The sequence below is a fragment of the Ambystoma mexicanum genome, chromosome 5q (assembly GCF_040938575.1).
Source record: "Ambystoma mexicanum isolate Mex_15411 chromosome 5q, UKY_AmexF1_1, whole genome shotgun sequence".
In the NCBI taxonomy this organism is placed as follows: domain Eukaryota; kingdom Metazoa; phylum Chordata; class Amphibia; order Caudata; family Ambystomatidae; genus Ambystoma; species Ambystoma mexicanum.
In genome coordinates this window covers 43,873,121-43,895,663 of record NC_090933.1, presented here as the reverse complement: position 1 = coordinate 43,895,663, position 22,543 = coordinate 43,873,121, and the positions used below count along the sequence as shown (strand labels likewise).

The 22,543-nt window shown below is 47.8% G+C and overlaps 1 protein-coding gene across 2 annotated transcripts in view; it reads left to right on the top strand.

The window, feature by feature from the left end:
• The window catches only part of GNAL (G protein subunit alpha L), a 1,214,381-nt gene that overhangs the window by 1,130,051 nt on the left and 61,787 nt on the right, over positions 1-22,543 (top strand). The window lies entirely within an intron of this gene.

The window sequence follows — 22,543 nt, the reverse complement described above, 5'->3', positions numbered from 1 at the left end:
TTAATGATTTTTATTGTAGCAGATCCATACTTTAAAAAAAATGAAATATGACTTCTTTACCTTCCGCAAGGGGACAACTACTTGTTTTGTTGCTGTTATCATTCAGTTGCTGTGGATTTTATTTTTGTAGAATTCGTCTGTTGGCTTCAGAGCACTTCATGCACAATACAACTATCACTAACATCTGCACTTTGTTACCGGCACTTCTCCCTCTCCCCCTCCCTTTGCACTTCTCCAATCCCCCCAGCCCCCTCTTGCACTTCTCCCCCCCGCCCTCCCTGCGCTTGCACGATCTGAATGAGACAAAGCCTAGTAAGATCGTTGTTTTGTCCTCCCTTGTTTCCATCTCCTTGTCTTGTCGCACCCAGAAACGCTTTTGTAGAGGGGCGTTATAACTCCCATATCACATCACAAGAGCTGCACTTAAATTGGCCTCAGAGTTCAATGATGGAAAGCAAATGGAACAGTGTCTACTCTTTTCCTGTTGGCTGGACTGGCAATGAGGCGTGCAGACGTTGACTGTATGATATATGATATGATAAACCCACATTGACACAGCTTTTTCAGATATGTATGTGTTGGTTATTTTAACAAGATCAAGTCATCCATACAGACGAAAAAGGATTGCACTCAAAGGGAGAAATGGGCTTTGTGTTAAAACTTCAGTAATAGCAGTTGCCATTCTCTTTGACAAAAAATAAATTTCAATATTGTGTGTATACTAGAAAGAAACTGTAACAGTATTTTATTTTTCCTTTCTGCCTTTTTTGGAAAATGATGCTGGCTTTACTCAAACTTCTTTCACGATGGCAAGATGTAACCATATAATGCATACAATATGATGCAAGAACATCCATTTAGCTCATTCCTGCCTCAAGATGTGAGAGCGGGGAAAGCGTTGCAATGTGCAAACAGGCTGATGGGTAGTCAATAGATCTAGCCTCCAAAGACACCCTCACCTAACACAGGATAACTTCATGCACCCTGCAAAGAACTTGCATAGTTTAGGGCTTGGTTGATTTGAAAGGCAGCTTATGGTTACAAGGAGCTAGTCCAGACCAGTCATGGTGAGGCTCCAGAAGTCCTCTCTACTCCATAGATTGCGTAGTTGATGCTGGCATTTATCATGGATAGCTACGTACATCCTAGAAATGTCCTTCCTCCAGGTGTTGGGAGAACCCTGGGTCTTTTTGTCATTTAGTTGTCTGGTTTTGCAATTATTTCAAACTGCAGAGTTAATCTTTGTAAGTAGATGGCAAGCAGCTATTTAAAAAATGGTTGTACTTCCATAGGCGGTTTCTGGATTGACGGCATATCTATATCGAACAGCAGATTAGGCTCCAGGGGTTTGTTTTATCTAGTCATAGTTTGAATTTTGCATGCAGTCCTTTCTTTGATGTTACATTTTCATACATTTTCAGTTTATGGCTATTGCCGTGTACTGTTGTCGATGAAGAGTTCAAGCTATGTTGGTGTCTTCACATAGCAGCCCACGTGTATGTGTTTCATGAAAGGGCAGAACTTTTGAGAACATCTCCTTTAATTCCCTCAGTTCCCATGGCTGTGATGATAGAAATAGTGCTGGTCGAAAGTTGTCTGGCTATTAAGTCTTCCCGGGTGGTCCGCAAGTGGGAGGCCAGCTGACTTCAAGGATAACGCACACCAAAGTTTGGCATGCCATGCACATCCTTTATTCAAAAGTTGTCATATCCTGTATACTCAAGCAAAACCAAAAATGGATGGCTGGAAGGTTTGAACAAATTATAACCACAGGCACACCTCTGGGTAACCCTCAAGATCATAGTTTATTACCCTGCCAAGCCATTACAGAAGAGGAAAGACCATATGCAGATCAGGTTTGACCCCCCCACCCCAAAAGGGGCAGTCCAGCCCGCCCTGCTAGGCCACATCCCTTCTGCACGAGACCCCAAGCATATCCTGGAGACCCACCTGAACTGAGGTATTCAGTAACAGTGTTTTATGCCAATGTCACCAATTGGTCTTAGCCTTGCATCTGCACTAGCCAGCAAGCCAATATGATGTCCATTGATTGCTCCAACATGCTGTGAGGTACCAGAAGTAGAGCTCGGAGACCAGGGTGGCATGTTTGGGGTACAGACTTTTATTGATCAAGAAGCGTTGGGAGAAAGATCTCTATCCCTAAATCCGAGAGGGGTTTCCCTGCCTCAAAAGAACTGGTGAAAATAGTCGGGATGTCCAAAAGTAAAAATCTGTCCCAGTCACGTCCCCAAAACCTACTTCTCTCCCTCACTCTATAAACCAACAAAATGGTGCAAGAGTGATCTCACTCTGAAGGAAATATAGTGTTCATCAAGCCAACATAAATGTTGCCGGCTACTCAGGCTTCCAAAAGGATTTTTGAATTTTATTTTCAAGAAATAATGTTAGGGGATGCTTCTTTGCTCTAAACTTAAAAAGGAATAAATGTCTTTACGGCCTCTTCTCAGATGAGACAAAACAGATTCACAGCTCTTTTCCAGTTCCAGGGTTCTCAACCTACCCATGTCCAAATGCTCATGTAGATGCAGGTCCCAGACTCGCAAATGGTGTAGCGCTTGGTTTACTCCCCTGCCAAGCGATAACCCCTTCACAGGCTGTTGCTCTTTGTCTCACGAGGTCCCAGACCCTCTTATTCTGGATCCCTTTCCTTTTTTGTCTTTCGTATGGGTGCGGGACCCAGACTTGCAGCAAGTCACTTGATCATTTGGTTCACTTCTCTGCCAAATGTACCACCTTTTATTTCTATTATTTCCAGGGTCGCAGTTCCTTTTATCTTGCACTTAGTTTAGGCTTTCTGGTTCATCCCGGACCTCTAGCACCCCTTGAGCCGCTCGCATACCTGGCCATCTGGTCCACGTCTTCCAACTGACGTTGCTCCAGTGCGATTCGGCTACTTTCCTGGTTCAGCGGCGTCCCCACCAATCATTCCTCCTTGTCCTACATTTTTCCGGTGCCAGCATTGTTTCTCTCGGCGGCTACTCCACCAACAATATGGTGCCTCTAGGGCTACAGTCACAGTTGCACGCAGCTCAAGAGGCCTTGTGACTCCTGGAAAGGTTCCTCGACAGCGGGAAGGGTAGTCTTCCCTGGACCACCGTCTTGCTTCTGTCCTCCGTGCACGGCGTCCCGCAGATTGCCGGGTTGGTGTCTCTGCATTTCGGCTCTCCAGATGACAGCTTCCAGTCTCGTGTCACAGCTACCCGAAGGGCTTCTCCACAGCCTCTCATCTGTAGTCGATTTAAACTCCTGCGTTGGGAAATTGAGTCTTGCTGGACCAATCCGATTCACTGTAGAACTAGACTGCTCACTCCGGCAAACCAAAGTGATCTTCATGCTCGCAGTGCTCTTTTTCGTCTCAGTACATTGGTTTAAAAATAATAAGTCAGGGCTGGTTTGCTATTTACTCTGCATGAATTAGCTAGTTGGCTTGGCTCTACAATAACACATCAATTGCATCAGGGCAGGTGGGAGGGGAATCTAGCTCCTGCAAAAGGGTAAAAGGACTTTCAGTGGACTTATTCTGCGCCTCCCTAGTCCCATAAGGGGCTTAGATTCCCAGGTGACCCTCCCACGGTGCACCGGACCCAGGGGGATTTTTGTACTGTGGACGTACTGCCCTGGCCCCCTGGGAAAGGTCTCCCCCTAAGGAAGAAGGGATGATATCCTCCGCTTCATCACAATGTGCTTTGCCTACTGTGTTTTAGAGACTGAAAATTGAGACACCAACCTAAAATGCTGTCATGTTTGTTGCATCCAGCACGTTCTCTGTAAATGAGTACCTTAGGAATTTGAAGGACAACTCGCTTAAATTGAGCCTTCTGGATAATATAAACCCTTGTATTTATCTCGTTTGAATACTATAGTGTAGGATGGTCAAGCAAAGATAAAATTGAAGTCAGAAGGTCCAATTGAAAGTGTCTTTATTAACTGCCCTTTTAGGTCTGGGTTGGACAAACGCATATGGGAACGAGGCACCTGAGCTTGAAATAACATGGGACAAATCTGTAAATTGGTGTCAAATTTGGGCAAGCACAAAGTAGGATCCTCCAGCTGCTCCCAGCCACACAGGCCATTATGTAGTGCCAACATAAGTCTTAAACCTGATTGTGTTTGTTTTTGTCTCTTCCGAGACACCTTATTCTAAAAAAAAAAAAAACATTGCAAAGGAAATGGTCAGTTGATAAGTCCAAGCCTATTCTTAGCAATTCCTTAAGCCTTCTGGCTGACCCTTTACTTTTCAGGAAACGTTTTTAATTCTGCCCAACAGAAATGGTCATAAACCTACTCTGTAAATGTCCACCCTCAGTCTACAACAAAACACAAGATGCTCACCTGATCGGTGCCTTGCAGGGGTAATCCTAATTCTGTTTTTTTTCAATGCAATTTCTTCTTCTGAACAACCTCTTGCTTCCTTTTGCTCGACCAAAATTTGATCTTTTTTTGGGGTATTATGAGGAGTCCCCTCAATGTTCTTTCACACCTAACCCCGCATCCGCCCATCCCTTCCCCTATACACATATAAATATACATATAAAAACTAGTGAAATTCTGGGCGGCCAACAGTGCATGATTAAAATGTGAACTTTTTAAAAAAGTCTTTTACAGTGATGCTGTATTTTCACCTCCCTCAATCGGAGTCCTTGGCAGGCAGCTGATATTCTCACCCTCCTTCGAAGCATGTCTACGTTTCAGTTTTCTGCCTGTTTAGGCTTCTCTTGAGAGGGTTCAGTCCTTTGGCCTCCTTCATTGTTCTTCATTGTTTTGGTGTCTCTAGCAGCGCCCATCAGTAGGCTGAGTGCTCGCCCTGTCCTGCAAAGGTTCTAGTGATGTATTTCTTCCTCGTATCAGAAAAGGTCACGGTCGGTTGCTGCTACCAGATAGTATACCCTGTGCGCTGGTAGTGTGATGTCCTTTGTTCGCCAAGGAGCGGCAAACGGCACATGTGGTCCTTAACATCTTGCCCCAGCTTGATGGTTCTTCCCTGCTCTTTTTATACGTCTGGCCTGAGGGTCCTCTATGTAAGCCAACCCGTGACTTGGGTCTCTTGATTTGTCCTCTTTAATGGTTTAACGAGTGTGGAATTGCCTGATGTTGGTAAAGGTTGAGTGGTCTCTCTCATTCTCATTTACCTACATTGAGGTTTAAAAGGATGCCGGGGCCTCAAAGCCATCTTGGAATTCTTGGTTTGCTTGTTAGTTTTGCAGTGCTGTGTGGTAATCAGCAGTTTAGAGTTGTTTCCAGAATGTGCCCAGTGCAGGATATATGTTTGTTCCACTGAATGGTCACGGTTTGTGAAATACTTCAGTTCGCGGTCTTTCTTTCAGCGGCCAGGGCTGCCTGGACTGGAGTTATTTTCCAATGGTTGCAGATGATGCATCTTCCCAGAGAATGTACAGATACCGTACATAAGAGGGGTGGTGAACCAGGGAATTCCACACCATCCGCTCTGCAGAAGATCATTGGTTAGCAGCCAGGCCATCCAAGCTCCCTGTGGCTTAACCCCCCCGCCACCATACTGAACGTTTAGGAGCTCCTCTAATTCACCACAACAGGTCAAACACCAGTGTAGATATGCAAAAAGAAATAAGGTCTCACTGTGGAGAGGTACCATGTGGAATTATGGAAAACTGGAACTCGGAAAAAGTCAGCACTACAATGCCACAGCCATGACCCTTCTCTTTAAAGCACAAACAACATTTTAGGGAGCTGGTGGATGGCCCATGAGAAATCATTGAAACACATGAATTTTCCTGGTAGTTTTTTGTAAAAGTTCTGCCAGTCTACTAAGCCAGAATAAAGCATTGCCTCATGCGTGAATAATGAACTTTTGTGGGCCTCTAGTCATTGAGAGAAATAGGGTGGGTGTGACTCGATGTGAAAAAGGCATGAGTCTAGAAAATTATTTACGTTTGCCCCGGGAGGCAAATTTTTAACTCATTCATTCTGTAACTAGGTTTCCATCTCAGGTTGGTTGACTACATCGCCTGTATGTTAATGTTAACCCAAGATGGAGTCATACGCCTCATAGAAAATCGGTAGACCTGCTCAAGATGGCTGTCCCTTTAGCCATTGTTTAACCTTTCTTCATGCACTAACATTAGGGTAATAACACATTGCAGGAATTTACCATCGTTTCTGGAATTGTTGTATTTCAATAGATAAAACTTACTTCATTTAGACACGTGGCACATTCAAAATGCTGTTTATCATGGCATCAGCAGTGTTCAGGTTGTCGATATGCAGAGCCTACCGAAGGTTCCAACAGAATCGCCAGCGTCTTTTCATCTCTGTATTTTACTCCATTACAGTATGTTTCAGCTGCATGTTTGAATAATGGCATGATCAAATCCGGACTACTTTGTCGAAGGCCACCTTGCCATTACTAGTGGGAAACAGTTTCATGAACGCTCTTTTAACTGCCTCAACTTGAATGGTTGCGCCAGACCATGGCTCTCATGTACCTTCTATGTGGATTATGTGTTGAACGTGTGTTGTCCATGGAAAGGGAGGAAATAACTAGATATACGCTACCCAAGTGCACACAGATGTAATGGGATACTGAGAATGGAGCTTGTCCCGATGCACAACAGTAAGTGGGTTGTGCAATTCCCAGGTGATCCAGTCCGTAGGAGTTCTGATACAATATCCAGGTGATTGAACGTTATGGAGAGAGCGGGGTGCAGTAGCCAATGAAAAGGAATACTGGTGGAGAAGAGTAAGGTACTAGCTGTCCACAAAGATGGTACTGGGTACTGGAAGAAGAGGGCAGCTCAGGAAAGGCTAGATACTAGGAGGAGCAGGGTGGCTTACAGGCTCTAATCAGTGGGACTCTGGAAACCAGGTCAGTGTGGGGATTGGAAAACCACAACCAGAATAGAGACAGCAAAGCGGAACCAAATATTCTTTGAGCAAGTGGACCACTTACTAGAGAACAATGATGTAGTTGGGAATGAATTTAACATAATACTCTGCCAGACCCAAGAAAGCCCTCAGCTGGTCTTTATTGGCAGGAACAGGTGTATTTCTCATAACCCGGACTAACTCAACCTTAGGGCTAACACCCTCTGAACTCAGTATATGACCCAAATAGGTAACTTTATCCACCCCCACCTGACATTTAGACAGTTTCACAGTCAGACCTCTCTCTTTAAGAATTTGCATCACATTCATGACCCTGGCATCATGTTCCTCCCTACTACCACCCCACACCAAGATGTCATCCTGAAAATAACTTACTCCGGACAATCCGCCAAACAATTCCTGCAACAAACGCTGGAATACTGCAGAGGCCGAAACAAGCCCAAATGGCATGCAACAAAAACGGTATGCCCGAAAAGGAGTCACGAATGATGTGAGAGGCCTAGCGTCAATGTGCAGGTCTATTTGATGGTAATCTGTAGACAAATCAAAGGTGGAAAAATACTTCGCATCTCCCAATGTCAACAACTCGTTCATGTTCGGCAAGGGGTGCCGATCCACCCAAATGCTGGAATTAAGCTCCCGGAGATCTACACACATTCTGATACCACTGTCACCCTTCTTGACCAGGACCACCGGAAACAGCCACTCTAATGGCTCAATAGGTTCAATTATGCCTTCCGTCTGTAATTTAATCAACTCAGCTTCCAATCCCTCCCTTGCTGACACCGGAACTCTTCTGACCTTGTGCACCTTAGGCACAGCACCCCTCTTCAATACAATGCGATGGGCAAAACCTTTGAGCTTAACACGCACCTCATTCAACACGTAATATACATTACGACAAACAAGATCGAATTGAGGTGCCAATATTAGTGAACAATCTAAAGCTGGTCAGTGTGCAGGTCGATGTCTTATACAATAATCTGGCGGCAGGGGCATGAAACATTTTGATCCTACTCTTATGCGAAATGTTACACTTTCTGCAAACACCTAACTCAAACTGCTTATATTTCTCAAAATTATAGTTGCATATAATAGTGCATTTCACATAAAGATGAAGCATTAAATGTATACATGCTTAAAAAAAAGTCTCTCAATACACTTCACGCCTGTGGATTGCTCACCCCTGTGCATGTTAAAACATTCCGACAACCATAGTAAAGTCACGTATTTATCAACAAATTATTTATAAGAAACATCTGTTCTTTTTTCGTTGTTGTTTGATGGTTTAAACAGATAGCAAATGTGTTTCCTTGGGTTTATGGTCATTGCATCGAATTCCTTGCATAGACATGCATTTGCATTGAATTTTTTCCATCTAAAAAAATTAGCATCGAATGCATTTTTATTTTTTTTGGGGGGGCTCCACCCCCCAACTCCCATTTTTTAATATTTATAGTGCAGCTAAACAAAAATGTACCCTTTACCACCCAACAATATGCATTCGATGGACATTTTTTAGATGGAAACATTTCGATGGAATGGCATTAGATGCAATGACCAGATACCGTTTCCTTGCTGTCTTCCTCAAGGCTCAGTTACATCTTAGCAAATTGACCACAAAAAGTATCATCATTATCAGCCCGCTAGGTTTTCCTGTGTGTTGAATTTACAGTATTCACAATTGTCATTTTTACTCAACATGTGTGACAGGGTCAGGAGATGACCCCTGTCACTTGGTCCACAGGACTGCCCAACCTGGGGTATGCTACCTACAGAGAATAGATAGAGCCAGACCTACGGCAGGGAAGGTGGGGCGGCATGGGGAGGAACCCAAGTCGCAGGGCTCCCTGACACCACAGATGATTGCTGTTTAATTGCTGCCTAGCACCCTTTATTCGCCCATTCCGTAGCCCTGCTCTCCCCTTTTGTCTGGCTGAGAAGAAGCACTGGAGTTTGTGTTATAGCGAGGACCCTTAGAAATTCAGGGAGTCAGATAGGGAAGGTCACGGCCCTTAGGCCTCCCAATGTAGCAGATTAGTTTAGACAGTAGTGTAACCCAGGAGACTAGGGAAAGGTGGCCGGACTACCCCCACAAGTTTCAGCTTGTTGTGTGAGGGCATGTCATGTGACTGAAGTGTTGAGATCTGTAGAAAAAAATACATAGAAACTGTATTATTCCTGTAAAACCACAACATTACCATCCTGTTGTATGCAGAGTCAGTTTGCAGGTCACACATCAACTTTAAACTAGATTCAGAATCTGTTTGCGTACATTTAGACAATTCCCTTTTTCCATTGCTGGTTTGCTTTCAAAGAAACTGGAATGGTGATCCACAGTAGTCTAGTTTGGCTGTGGACCAGATTGCCTTACTGGGGTGCCTATTATCTGGCTGTAGCCAATACTCACAACTAATTAGAGGTGTGGGGTCTGGGAGGTCGGTTTTGAAGAAAACCCTGTGCCTCTTTTTATATGAACATCAACTTTTTATACAAACATTGTGCCCATCTCCCTCAGCCCCCTTTTAGCGTTGCCCTTCTACCGCCTACTGGCTGTACTCTGTTGTACTTGATATCTCTTTTGAGAAGCAATTGCTCGGTTCCTGGCCTTGTACCATCGTTCTGCTTTAAAAAAAAGTCTCCTCTGTTCAAGACTTCAGCTTATAAATAAGGAGAATGAAATGAAAGTTGAATGGGCCTTTTTCTCAATTCCTATTTGCTGATCTACCAAATTGGGATTCTTGGCTCTTTGCTCATCCGATCAAAACACCCAATCTTATTTGACATGAGTTTGAATACTCAACGGAGACCCATTACTTTGGCAATGTGATACTTGGTTGCATGTGCGTTTTATTTTTTTAAACCAAATGTGTCCATTTCATTCTGTTAGGAGTTAGTAACTGTAGAATCCAGTCAGAGGTGTTCAATGTCAAACCATCACTTTGGCTTCCCGTTCCAGTCCTTCCCTTCTTATTTTAGTGGTGCTTCCTGTACTGTTCATTTCCCTTTTGTGATGTCACATGGACGGGGAAACCCTACTCCCATTTTCCCTTACATCCCTAGTTGATGAAGCGAACATGCCCTCTTCCACACCTGTCCAAGTCCCTCCTTTCTTTCCCACATTTTCTGGCCAAAAGCCCCCCCTAGGCCCTCCCCCGTGCCTATTTAATTTCACACCGACCTATGCCCCAATCCTGTCTCTTGCTGCTGTAATTCCACCATTACCAAGGCCCTTTACGCTTTGCCATAATACACAACCCCCTTTCCTTTCGTCTCGTCCTTCCGGTTGCATGCAGTAATGCTGCAGAAGATGACCATGTATATCATATATATTTATATAATAAAAACAGAGAAAACGGACAGGGCGGTGGAGTAGCAGTAATAGCCAAGGAGGCATTACATCTCTTCAAAGCCAAGTTTGAATGCACGGGTTGTGAGACCATTCAATTAAAGTTGACCCACACACCTAACGACTGCCTGAACATCATTGTGGTATATAGACCCCCCTCTTTAATCTCTGACTTCGAAAATGAAGTATCCTCGCAGATAAGTAAACTGGTTTCTGACAACTGATCCACCTTACTAGTGGGGGACATGAACCGGTGGAGGGGGAACCCAGTAGACAGAGGCCATGGCACTGGAAAGCACCATGAACAACATGGGCTTCCAAATAATAAACAATGAACCCACCACCCCGCAGGGAAACCAGTTGGACTGGATCTGCACAAATAATCTACAATCAGCACAGGTAATAACAGAGCCGTGTATCTGGTCCGACCATAGTTTGTTCACTTTCGAGATACGGCTAACTCCCCCATTTAAACAGCAAGAGAACCTGCATGTGAAAGTTTAGTGTAGAAACTTTAGGACATTGGGTCGGAGCAATTGAAACCTTGCTTACAGCAGATACTCAAGTCTTTTACAGACAACGATAACTGCGAACACATGTTACTGAAATACACTAAAGACATGCAGGCAATGGTAGATAAGAATGCTCCATTGAAAAGTAAGTCAGAAAACAGAACAATCCATGTAAATGGTACAATGAGAAAACCAACAAACTCAAACAAGTAAAACATGCCAAGGAACGAACATGGCGACGTAACTAAACCCAGGGAAATAGGGAGGACTGGAAACTCTCTGATCAAGCCTACAGTTAGGCAGTTAAAGAAGCTAAATCTATCTATTATAACAAAGAAATAGAGGAAGCTCCTAATTCCACCAGTAGACTCGTTGAAATACTCAAGGACATCGAAAAACCCAAGGTGCTCTCACCACCACATAATCCCTCTAAGGAAGACTGTGACAGGGTGCAAGAAGCCTTTGCCGCTAAAATCTTAAAAGCTAGAAATAATATCATACTAGCTAGAGCCGCTAAAAGTACAGAAACCCCCCAGGGAGAAAACCCCACATCCAAGGAAAGAGAGAGTTTTAGTTTCTCAGCTGTTACAGAGGAGGAATTATGTCTTGTGCTGTCCAAAATGAAGCCAACATCATGTGTGGAAAACATCCTTCCCACAAAGATCATTTTGGACCACAAAGAACTGTTTGCACCCACTCTGACCAGGATAGTAAATACATCCTTCACCGAGGGATTAGTCCCTAAAGCCATTAAGGATGTTACAATAGCCCCTCTAGTCAAGAAGACTGGTCTGGACCCAAAGTATCCCAGCAACTTACGTCCTATTACTAACTCAAACTTCATTGTGAAGATCTTGGATAAAATAGCCACAAATAAGCTACAAAAACATGTGGAAACATCTGACACACTCCATGAACAACAATCAGGCTTTCGGGTAGCTCATAGCACAGAGTCAGCCATGCTGGATTTACAGACCCATATGCTGGAGCTGATGGAGAATGGTAAACCCGGGTTACTCATGTTGCTGGATCTCAGTGCAGCGTTCGACCTGGTAGGCCACCAGTTGCTTCAATCAGCACTTGACAAAATCGCTGGGTGTTCTACAATAGCGCTGGTATGGCTAGCCTCCTTCCTGAAGGACAGGAAGGCAAGAATACATTGGGGCAACAAATTCTCAGAGGCAGCCCCGATCATGTTCGGAGTTCCCCAGGGAGCCAGTTTGTCCCCATTACTTTTCAACTTATAAATGAGAAGCCTCTGTGACCTGCTGGAAAACATCGGTGTATTCTTTACAAGCTATGCCGATGATGCACAGCTTATTTTTTAACTAACGGGAGACTATGTCACCGACGGCGCTAAAATAGAGGAGGTCTACAACATCATTTATATCTGGATGCAAAGTCACTGGATGTGTCTAAATAATACCAAGACAGAGCTAATGATCTTTGGATCCCGCCAGGTAAGATCCAAACTTGGAGCACAATATAAAGCCTTCCATATCAAAGAAGCCATCATACCAGTATCGCCCCAAGTAAAAACATTGGGGATGATGGTCGAAGCATCAGTAGGTTTCTGAAGCTCAGGTCAATTATCTGCACAAAAATAATGTGCACTACCTGCATCTTCTAAGAGCCATCAGACCCTTCATTAATGAAGCAAATACTGCAACCATAGCGAGAGCAATCTTGCTATCTCACCTAGATTATGGTAACGCTTTGCTGTTGTGAGCCACCAGGAGAGAGTTACAAAGGTTCCAAGTAATGCAGAACGCTGCAGTTTGCATAAATAAAGAAAACGGAACATAGAGATCACATATCAGCAGGAAGAAAGGAGTTACATTGGCTCAGAATAGAGGACATAGTCAAGTTCAAGGCCATGACGATAGTCCACAGATGTCTCTTTGGAGAGGCGCTGACCTACTTCAAAAAACAACTCTCACTGTACGCGCCCCAGAGATATCTAAGATCAGCAGACGCAGGTCTCCTGAACATACCTGATGCCAAACTGGCATCTGGACGAGGCAGATCTTTTCCAGTTAAGGCCGCAAATTATTGGAATAAGCTACCTGCTGCCCTGAGACAAGATGGAAACTACCTTAGTTTCAGGAAAGCACTAGAAACGTTCCTATTCCAATAATGTTTAATGAATTCATGGTATCTTTCAGGTTTTGTCAGGGCACTAAGAATCTTTCCATATCTGAATTTTACACTACCGGTTTTCCCCGCCCTGATGCCTGCGGGCTTTCGGCGCGTTATAAGCTTATAGACATAGACATAGACATGTCTGTGTAGCAATGTTTAAAATGTGATGTATTGACTTGTCCTCTTCCGACGATAAAGTCCAAGGCAGCAGTAAACAAAGCAGAGGTCAAACACTAGAATTACCAGTCAGATGGCGCCAAAGCCAATGGGCAAAGCTGGATGATTCTGTGAATCTCAATTGTACACCAGGAAGGCTGACAACAGCAGCGAGGAGGGAGAACAAGTAACTGTTAGGGAGAATTCTCTTATAAGGCTAATTTCCCAAACCTAGTGAGTCCCCCAGCAGCTTTGCTGGATTTTTGGGGTTTGTTTTTTTCTCCTGCTAAGATTGAGACTCTTTTCCTTCCACTCTTAGGCATGATTTGAATGTCCTTGACTCTTTATGTGCTTATGGGCTATGGGGTTTTCTTTCTACTCCATAGGGGATCATCTATTATTTATGTGTGTGTTACACAGCACCCTCAGTGCATTAACACAAGGGTGTCATAGTGACCCCCAAACATAGACTCCATACCCTGGGACTGACTACTGTCTCCCAGGGCATGTAAAGTCACCATTGACTTTACTAGTCCTAAATTGTGAACAGAAACAGTACAAACCATCATATTGTGGAAGTACTGGAAGGGGTCAATTATATTGCCAACGGGTCTCTTTTCAAGGAGGAACTGTCCAGTCCCCCCTTGTCGAGTTTCTGGCTGGTGGCAGTGGTTACCACGCGAAATATTCCACCGGAATATTCTCTATGGGATTTTCCCATTGATTTTAAACTCACCACTTTTTGGTGCAATGTTAAAGATACCGCCGGTTTATTTATTTAATATTAAATCCCCGGTTGGGTCTTTTTGCCAGAACTCTTTTCTAAAAAGGCGTTTGTGTCCGTCTCTGTAACTCTGACCAAGGTCGAGCCCTTTGTTCCATTATTTTGGCGAGCTTCTCCATGGAAGCCCTCCAAATGGTGCCACTCTGTCTGGGTTCCACAGGAGGGGTGGAGGGGGGAATTGGCACCCTGGACTGCGTTGCCTCGGCAACCCAAGTTGCACTCTACTCTGATTGGCCTAGTGGTGAGCCGCCCGGCTCACCACTTAGCATGTGTGATTGACAGCTAGGCTGATGAATGGGGGGTTTTCTGCATAAAAGCAGGGCCTTTGGGACTGGAACTTTAGAAGTCGCCACAGGACCTAAGAATCCGAAGAGGGAAGAAGCTAAGCCATCTGCAACAACGACACCACCGGTGAAGCCCTGCTGCAACTACCTCACCACTTTCCCGACGACCAGAGAAGATCTTCTGCTGGACGAGTCTTCTTCCTCTGAGCTGGTGGGACCAACCTGTTTGCCCTTTTCGCCTTCCAAAGACGTCTCTTGGTCGAATCACCCGTGGCAAGCACCCCGGCGGCTGGATAGCCAAGCTTCACCACTTTGACCGCGAATAAAAGGAACGCTCCTTTTATTGACAAACTCCGCGGCTGGTTTCATCCCTGTGCAGTGCAACTACTCCCCGTTTCCACCTCAACGAGATCCTCTCTTCCCCTGGTCGAAACAACGAACTGCAACCACTGCCAGGAACAACTGCCCCTGCTGGAGCTTCATCTCTCTTTAAGGTACTGTGTCCTGCCTGGCCTCCCTTTCTTCGGTTTGCCCAAGGTGTCCCTTAAATCCTTGGCTTGCCAACTGGGTTGGCCCCAGACCTACTAACTTTACCTTCTTGAATCGCCCCAACCTCTTCTGAACATTCTGCAAAGACTTTTAGTGCATTTTTAAACCGTGTGATCCTGGGCACATTTCGCTTTGCTCCCTTTTAAGTGGGCCTGGCCTATGAACTTTGGCTCTACAGTCTATACTGCCTTTATTCCCTTGCTGAGAACTCCTAAAAGTATTGGGACCTGTTTTATTTCTATGCTCTGCCTTTTTCTCTCCATTTAACTGAACTATTGGCGTGCCATCAGGTTATGCGCTCACCTCTGTTTAACAAATCATGGTGTTTTAATTCTGACTTGTCTAATAGTTATTAAGGGAGGTGTGTATACTTTACCTGACTGTGTTTTAACTTGCTTTTGATTTAGAGTGCTAGTATATTGCCTAAAGTGTGTTTTAAATAAATAATTATATACTTTTTATACAAAGCTCTGGTCAGTGTTTGTTTGCTCTACTGTGTTTTTGGCCCTATTGTGTATACTCTATATACTGCCCTGCTCTACTTGAGAGAAGTCTGACTGCTCAGCCACAGCTACCAGGTAAATCTGGGTGGTGCAGACTGCTACCAATTGGGTTTACTGCTTACTCCTGTAGTCTTAATCTTTTTGCAGTGTTCCCCAAGGGAACTGCACAGGATTCTGCCTAACAGTAACGCAGGATCTGAGCAGGGAACAAAGTACTGGAAGCAGATGAACATAAAATAACAGTGGTCTCAGTCCACAGGAACAGACACTGGTTAAGCAGCTGCAGAGACTGCTACAAGGGAACATGTGAAGCAGGACACATAGGCTACCTTATGGAGCTGATGTGTTTCAGTCCAGTTACAGTGCATGTGGTCTTGGTGCTTATGCCGCTCAGAAGGCTGTTTCTGCATATCCTACGATGATCGCCATATACAATAAAGCTCCTAGCTTGCATCAAATAGATAATACAAAGATCAATCCCAACGTACGTTGCTCTTTTGCCAAATTGAGAGCTCGGTCCTGAGCGACCACCTAATTACAGAACCTACTCTTCCCACCTGCTGAGCGACTAGTTTCGTACCTCCTTCCTCGTAGACTGATTTACAATTAGGGAGTTGGGACCCCAGTAGCATGAGCCCACCCAGTCTGATGTAATCTCACTTCTAAATGAGGACCCTTTCATTTCGCCTCCATAGGGAAAATGGTAACGTTTCTGTGAAGAGGTAGCAAGGTCGGATACTGAAAAGACATATAGTCTAATGTAATGTAACTTGGTCTTGTATTGAGGAACATCTGCCGTTTTGATAGCCTTTTGGGGCTCTGTTCTGCAAGGGGGTAGGCTTGAAGTTATTGGGAACAAAATTAAAAAGCAAGAGGTGAAACTTGAGGAGTTGGTGTGTGTATAAAAAGTACCTGCTGTCTGTGCTAGTGAGATTCTAGGTGAGATGGGTAAGGGCATGCAGGGGTTGTGTTACCGAAAGGGAGCTTCAGGTGAGGGTTTGCTCTGTTGTATACTTGTTTCACCCTAGGATCATGGGTGGGAAGGTGGTTGTGGTGAAACTGTTGGCATGGTGAGCAATATTGTGCGTGTGAAAGGTGTGGCGTCAATGAATGAGGTGTCTGACCAAGCAATGGCATAGTGTTTGTTTAAGACTTTTATTTTATAGTGAATAACCCTATCTAGTCAGGAAGTCAGTGTAGTTCAAATCAAAAGTGCACCGTCCTGGTCCAAACTCCTATTCTATCTTTACCACTTCAACACAAAGCCTAATCTAAGAAAAATAGTTATTTCTAGAACCCAGGAGACTGACTCACTTCTCCTGGGTGTGAGTCTCTCGCCGTGCAGCCTCTCAAGCTCAGAAAATGTTCCAAGGTCCACAAACAAACGAGAAGTTCCCAAGTGCAAAAAGAAACAAAGTTCCAGGATTTCCAAGTGGAGCCAGGAGAATAGATCCCTTCTCCAACATGGGGTCTGGCATGGATTCACATGCTCATGAATATTCCCCATCGTCGGGCAGGGAATCCTCGGTAAAGAAAAGATCAGTTTGTTTAGTTTCTGAACTGTCTTTCTACTAGTAACCAATCATTGGTCTCTGGGTCATACTGCCCCCAGCCAATGACTGCCCTCTACCTAAGCCCCTCCTCTGGCAGCCATCTTCAGATTTTTACCGCACGTTCAAGTGTTGGGAATCCTCGTGCTATAGCTCTCGAGCTTTTACTGTGTTTTACCTTTTTCCTAAGAGTTTTCTCTTATTTTTCGCTCAATTCGAGCCTCAAGCTCCACCGATTCTTCTTCCGATCAACGGGGACCCGTTTCGGAATTTTTCTACACCCCTCAAAGGCGAATTTTCTTCGCGTTTCTCTTCTTGGAGGATTCCGGAAGATCTTTGAGGCCTACTCCGCGTGGATATGGCCCAGGACAAAGGCGACACGACGCCTACTGGATCCAAGCTGTTTAGGAACTGCCCTGGATGTGGATTGCAGAATGTCTTTAAGGAAGATGAGCACTCCCGGTGCCTCTACTGCCTTCACAACGACAAGTTTCACGTGGAGGAGGACTGCGCGTTCTGTAAGAACATGTCCGCCCGGACATTGAAGGACCGTCAGACTCGACTCACTAACTGGCTGGATGGGAAGAGCCCAGTAGCCAGTGAGAAGAGTGGTCTTCTAAGAGCTTTGAGGGCGCTCCGGCTACAGGGGCCCAACATAAGGCAAAACACTGCGAGTCCACGGGCACCGGCAATGCCGTTGGTTCGAGCTCCTCGGCTGCCAGGCAGGGCGCGATACCCCCGATGCCATCAACCGCGAGCCAACGCTCTGGCTCGGGTTAAAGGAAGTCAGAGAACCCAGATAAGCTTCGGGAGAAGCCCCGGTTGATCCCGATGAAGAAAGCCAGGGGGGGGGGCAGTGACCCTCCCTCTAAGGTGAAGACCCCAGACGCAGCCAAGGTCGTGAAGGCCCTGATTCACCTGGCAAAGACCTCTATTGAAGTGGAATCGACTTCTGGGCCTAGAGTTTCCCTGCCACCCCAGAGGGAATACTTTTTTCAACCTATCGAGAAGACCCCCGTAAAACCCCAGGACGAGAAAGAAGGGGGGTGGCGGTAGCCATAACTGACACAGATACCACCTCCGAAGATGAGCTGGCTGGCATCGAGAAGATCCTGGACAAGAATTCGAGGAAGTCCGGTCCTATGGGAGGGATCGCGACGAGGCGGACGTAGAGAGCAACAGTGGAGCCAACAAGGAGCCGCCGGCCGTGGAGGAAACTGAGGATCCCACGCCCCAACCGTTGCTCCCGTCGCAACCGATGCCTATGCCACAGGACAACACAGGAGCGATCTTGATGGCTATCCAGACGGAAATAAGGACAAGGTTGCCCTTACCCCCAGCGGACGATCCTGCGGCGCCGGGACCGTCGGGGAGCCAACCGAACAAGCAGAGGCGTATCCATCCCCCCCCCCTCCTTTCCAGCCTTCACCTCCTTCCCTTCCACCGAGGGATGAGACAGGAACGGAGACGTCAGAGACGGACGGCGACGGTGGTGACAACGGGACGGATCTCCCATCACCCGCTGCCCGGGCCTTCACTCCCGACGAAATTGGCTCCTTTCACGCCATGGTAGCCAGTGCATCAGAGCTTTTCCAGCTTTGTTCCGAAGAGCAGAAGAAGGAGGGTTTCCTCTACCAACGACGGCTGGCCAAGAGGAAGACAGTCCTCTCAGTCTTGTTACTGGACGACATCTGCGACGAGGGACTATTGCTGCTCAAGAACCCGTCCACGGCTCCTGCGAAGAGGGACCGGTATGAGAAGTAGTACCGGGTCCCAGATTCCGCCCGATGTGCCTCAGAGCTCAGCCATCCCCGGATTCAGTGGTCTCCGTGGCAGGCAAGAAGAAATCGGCAGGGGCGACGGCATCAACTACCACTTCCCCAGCGGACGGCGAGGGGAAGAAGCTGGACGCCATGGGACAACAAGTCATCTCGGCGGCGACGACCATCAAAGCGGCCAACGCCCTCACAATCGTGGCACGCTACGACAGGGAGCTGTGGTTCAAGATCGCTCCCCTCTTGGATTTCCTGCCAGATGACAAGAGGGCGGAGGCCCTTGAAATCCTACAGGAAGGCGAGGTGGCGGCGGACCACGCCATCACGGTGGCCACGGACCTTGCCGACATTGGTTTTCACCAGATGGGCAACAGCGTTTGCCTCCACTGGCGCGGGTGGCTCAAGGCCACTGACTTCTGTCAGGATATTCGGGCCAGGGTACTGGACATGCCCTTCGATGGGAACAACCTGTTCGGCAAGGCAGTAAACGAGTCACTGCAGGCCATCAAGGCGGACACCGAGACGGCCCAGGCAATGGGTTCTCTCCAACGACGGCCGTCCTTTTGGACCCCCCGAGCCAAGTCTCAAGGTGCCTCCAAAGAATTTGGTGGCGGTTCCGCGTCGTACCGCCAAGCGGCCCGCTCATCGTCGCAGGAGGCCTACAGAGGCCGCAGCAAGGCCAGAGGACATCGGCGTCGTCGCCAAGGCGGCCAAGGCAGCAAGGCCTCCGCGAAGCAAGATTGAACCGGCTGTGACGTCGAGCCCCCACCTAAGCACCCCGGTGGGAGGCCGGCTGGCGAAATTCGTCAGCGTGTGGGAGTCCATCTCCACCGACTGTTAGGTGCTGGATGTTCTGGCCCAAGGGCACACTCTGGAATTCCAAAGAAAGTGTCCCCATCTACCACCCGTGGAAAGGAAGGAAAAACATGTGCCACAGCTACTTCTGGAGGTACGAGGAATGCTGAAAAAGTATGTGATAGAACTCATCCTGAAGAGGCTCCGGGGCTCCATAGTATACTTGCGGTACTTCCTCTTCCAAAAGCAGACCGACGGTTGGTGACTGATCCTGGACTTGGAAGATGCCTACTTCCAGAGCCCAATATACAAAGGACATCGAAAGTTCCTACGATTCGTAGTCCAAGGGCGACACCACCAGTTCAAGACCCTACCCTTGGGTTTGAAGTCTTCACCAAGTGCCTTGCATCGGTGGCGGCGCGGCTGCGCCTACAGGCGATGCACGTATACTCCTACCTGGACGATTGGCTCATCCGAGCAAAGTCAAGAGAACTCGCCATCGATCACACAGCGAAGACCGTCCGCCTGCTCACGGATCTGGGATTCTCGATCAACTTCGCGAAATCCCACTTGGTACTGTTGCAAGACGCCCTATTCCTGGGAGCCAGACTCGACACAGTGGCACGATTGGCTTCGCCGTCGGAGGAAAGGACGAAGGCCATCCTGGGCAAGGTACAATGGCTGTTCACCATGGACAGGGCCTGGGTGAGGTCCATCAAGTCCCTACTCGGCATGAGGTCATTGTGCATCTACCTTGTGCGCCTATGCAGGTTGCGGATGCGACCACTGCAGGAGTTCGTCGACGCCCACTGGATGCAAGCAGCGGGCAGTTTCGAAGAAAAGATCTCCCTCAACAAGATGTTCTGCCAAGCGATCCGGTGGTGGGGCAACCACACGCATCTAGTGGCGGGTATGGACTTCCAGACCCCGATACACCAGGAAACGGTGACGACTGATGTCTCTGGAAGGATGGGGAGTGCACACCAGAGATCTACACGCAAGAGCCTTTTGGCTCCTGGAGCTCCGAGCCGTGTTCTGGGCCCTCGGGTCGTTCCTCCTGTCCCTCAAGGGCAAGGTGGTGAGAGTCTTCAACGACAACACCACCACGATGTTCTACATCCGGAAGCAAGGGGGCACCAGATCACCAGCCCTGTCCAAGGAAGCACAGGATCTGTGGCGTCGGGCTGTTGCCCACGGGATGTTCCTGGTACCCTTCCACCTGGCAGGAGTAAAGAACACTGTCGCCGACTCACTCAGCAGGGAGCTGCGCTCGTGCCATGAGTGGGAACTCCGGCAGGATCAAGTGGATCTGCTTTTCTGACGATGGGGCAATCCCCAGATAGATCTCTTTGCGACGGCGATGAACACCAAGTGCTGGAGGTTCGCCAGCAGGTTTCCCCAGCCGGGGAGCATGGGCGATGCATTCTCCTTCCCCTGGGACGGCCTGTTCCTATATGCGTTTTTGCCGTTGCTTCTGTCACCCATCCGTCAACTCAGAGGGTCCCGGTGCAGGATGATCCTCGTCGCACCAGCGTGGCCGAGGCAGATATGGTTCCCGGACCTTCTGGACTTGTCAGCGTCCACCCTACCCCCCAATAAAACTGATGACTGACGCAGATCTTCTCGTCAGGGAAGGAGGCGCCATCTTATATCAAGACCCAGGATCGCTGAACCTGCAGGCCTGGCTCCTGCAGCACTAGAGTTCAGAGGCTACGATATCCCGGTGGACTGCAAGGAGGTCCTTGCAAAGGCCACGGCGTCCTCGACTCTCAAGTGTTATGGGCATAAATGGAAGAGGTTCTCTGTCTGGTGCCATGCACAGAAGATCAACCCTCTACGGATTACGGCTCCGCAAGTGCTGCCGTACTTGCTGTCGCCAGCCATGTCGTGGCTGGCACATGCGTCCATCAAGATCCACCTGGCGGCTATCTCCCGCTTCACCAGAACTCTGGGGTGGTCGTCACCATGGTCTCACCATCTGGTGAAAGAGTTCATGAAAGGACTGTTCCGCTCGTTCCCGCCGGTGAAGGCTCCGGCCCCGGCGTGGGAGCTCAACGTGGTGCTAACCAGGCTCATGGGCCCACCATTCGAGCCTCTGCATCGCTGAAGTTCCTATTGTGGAAAACAGCATTTTTTGTGGCCATCACCTCCGCACGACGAGTGGGAGAGATCCAGGCCCTCTCCTGTAAACCTCCATATCTGACATTCCACAAGACGAGGGTAGTGCTGAGGATACACCCCTCCTTCATGCCCAAGGTGGCGTCGGACTTCCATCTCAACAAGCCCTTGGTGTTACCTATTTTCTTCCCGTCGCCTTTGTCGCCGGCCGAGAGAACTTTGCACTCGCTGGATGTGGCTAGAGTGCTGAAGTTCTACGTGGACTGCACAAAGAGTTTTCGAAAGACATCACAGCTGTTTGTGAACTTTGGACCTGCGAACCAAGGGAAGGCCCTCTCGAAGGCTTTCATTTCCAGATGGCTCTCCAGCTGCATCATGCGCCGTCTGAGAGCCCATTCGACCAGAGCGATCGCTGCTCCTACGGCGTTCCTGTCTGGTGTGCCCCTGCTGGACATCTGCAGGGCTGCTACATGGAGAGGTCGACACACACCTTCATGAGATTCTACTGCGTCGACTGGGATTCCAGGGAGGAGTCCAGTGTCGGCCAGGCAGTGCTGCGCAACCTATTCGCTTGAAGGTGAGCCTGGTGAGCAGGTAAGAGATGCTTAATGTTGAGTTGTTGAAATGCTTAATGTTGGTGGCGCTGTGGAGCAGCCCAAGATGGCTGCCTAGCCTTTCAGCTCTGTGCGGCCTCGGCGTTCATCTGCTCCCATCTGCGGTTCCCGAGATTGTGAAGGACTATCGGCTGGCAGAGCTGTTTCAGCCACTGCACTGGACATTTTGTGCAATTTTGGACTCGATCGGCCCACCTGGGACCTGGCTGGCGGCCCTGTCGGATTTGCCTAACGTCCGGCCCTCCCGCCTGGCCCGCCTGATTCCTGGGTCCCCTCACCGTCCCTGTTTCCCGCTGCTCTGTGGAATTGCGGCGGATGCCTGGAGGTCCTGCTGCGGACGCCGCCACACAGTGAATGCTACCTGCTGCGTCCGTGATCATCGCGGCCTCCCCGGCGCCGACAACACGGAGGATTTTATCGCACCGCTGCCGCGGCGGACCAGGTGAGCGGGGGCTGGAGCGGTGGGCGTCGAGACCTCTGCCCGCTGTGTGCGACCTTGCGGACCAGTACTGTCATAAGGAAGCGCACCT